Consider the following 2,503-nt stretch of genomic DNA (forward strand, 5'->3'; position numbering starts at 1 on the left):
GGGCACCGCGTCACGTGGGCAGGCCGGCCTGCAGGGAGACGCGGCCCGGGACTGGCGGAGGTGTCGCGTGAAGCACTGGCGCAGGGTGCCCGGATGGGCTGCGTCACGAGGCAGGCTGCGCGGCGGCCATGTTGGGTCTTGGCAGACGCCATTTTGCGTTCTGGCGTCGGGTCCTGCTGTCATTGGAGCTGCTCCAGAATTGGCAGTGGCGAAACTGTTACAGCTTTACCTTCCTCCACACACACGCCGGGGCCCTGGTGAAGTGGCCCCTGGGTGCACAAGTACCAAAAACTGCCCTCATGCAGAGCTAACAGTGCCTGGCAGGAGCGAGGCCTGGGCAGCTTCTCTGCAGCTCCACAGCCCTGGGCATGAGGTCCCATTCTGTGGCCCTGCCAGCTCCCTGCGGAGACTGCTGCTCTGTTGGACAAACGAAATGGTTTTGCAAAATAAAACCCTTGTTTAAGTAGCGCCACCCCTGTAATGCTCCATTTCAATCAACCTAAGGTGTATTAACACCAGTTTATCTGTCAAACCCAAGACAAAGAACTTTAGTGCCTATAACTGAGGCTAACAATAAATACAGGCTTGCATTTTAAGTTAGTTGCAAGATACCACCTGCTTGTCTATGCAGCCAAAGATTTAAGGAAAAAACACTTTGCCCCAGACAAATCATCATACAAAAAACCCCCAAAGTCCTACGCGAAGATCAGATGCAGAGAAGTATTTCCTTCCTTATAGTTTAATCTTTTATACAACCCTGAAAGAAAGGGAGAAACAAAAAAAAAGAGAGGAAAAAATTAAAAAGCATGTGAAGGAGATAGATGAGCAGATCTGGTACAGAAAACCAAGGAATAGGCCTCTGAGGACAAGCTGTGGGTGAACTTTCAGGCTGAAAGGGAGGGCAAAGCCGCTATGTCCTAGCTTTGATTTTGTTGAGGAAACAGGGCTTATTTCATTTGTGGGTGGCTGACAGGGTGGCATCAAAAACTCAGGATATCTTCCCATCTGAAGAGTAATAAAAGCCCCATTGCAAGAAAGGAAGATTTGACTCAGCCAGGTCCAGAGTCTAGGTTTTGTATTAAAGAAAAAGCAAAGTCTGGCAGGGCAGTCACAGTTTCCCTCTCCAAGCTCTGGATGGCAGCAGCTGCGAACGTACTCGGGCTGCACAGGCAGAGCAGCTGAGCGCAGCTTTCCCTCAGGAGCTGCTCTCAGGAGAAACACATGCAAAGAACAGAGTTATTCCCCACCAAAGAGAATCTGTACTTTGGCTTCACCACTGACTTCTCAGCCAAAGATAGGTTATGCTTGGGCAGAGCGGTGATTTCAAGGTCCAAATAGTCCGCGCACAGACTTGTTTACACACCCACCCCTTTACACATACACCCTTGTGCGGACCAGACAAGTTTCTTGCATTGAACATGAGATTCATACAATAGGCATTTTCCTATATGCTCAAAGCTGTGTGCCTCATGTTTGCAACATCGCAGCCTCTTTTCTGCAGCCTTTTTTGCACTGCTGGGTGCAGCGCTGCCCAACCTGATTGTAGTCTCGTGCTTGTGAGCAGCAGCACGGTGCAGCATCACCCTGTATCATGCATCACACAGCCCTGAAGATGGGAGCAGACCAGCATGGGGGCTGCACAGTTCAAGGGGCTCCTGCTGGAAGGCACCAACTTGCCAAGGGCCTACCCACCACTTCACCACAACACAAGTTGTGTCTTCTCAAGAGAAAAAGAAAAAAAAAAAACATATTTGAAGGTTTTACCTGTGCAAGAAAATGCATGGGCACAGCTCTACACATATTTGCAAAATAAAAAATGTGAGGAATTAAAAAATAGCATATATGTACAGAGAGTCCAAAGGCTGTCCTAGGTAACAATGCAAAAAAATGTGGTGGGAATAAACGGATTTTCCCAGGTGGCCTGAAACATGCAGCAGTCAAAATTGTAAAGTATCATCTCTGCTTGAGGAATTCAATACATGCTACAGGATGAGTTGCTGAGGAATGCACTAAGTGGATTCTCACCCCTTTCCAATGCATCTGACTGGGCCAAATGAGATGGCTAATGAAAATGCTATTGAATAAGCAGCTCTGAAGGGAGGAAGTCATGCAGAATAGATAGATTTGTGATCACTGTAAGAACATCTGGCTAATGGTTATTCAAAATAAATACAAAGATCGAGAAACACTGATTCATCTGAATCAGCTGCCCCTGCGACTATCAAAGGTGAATGTTTTAGCCATTGTCCTGGTGCAAAACATCTGAATCAGTTACTCTTAAGACTATCAAAGGTGAATGATTTAGCTGTTTCCCTGATGCAAAACCTACTGAGGGATTCAACAAATGAAACGCTCTGGTAGCCACTGCAACCTGAGGGGACTATTGCATAAAGGAGAACAGGATTTATAATGAGGTGCCTAGGAGGGAAACACTGGGATTAAACAGGAGACTATTAAAATGATACAGGATTATTATGAGGTGTTTGGGGGAAGGGAGGAACAA

This window comes from Streptopelia decaocto, assembly GCF_964273445.1.
Source record: "Streptopelia decaocto genome assembly, chromosome: 5".
Classification (NCBI taxonomy): domain Eukaryota; kingdom Metazoa; phylum Chordata; class Aves; order Columbiformes; family Columbidae; genus Streptopelia; species Streptopelia decaocto.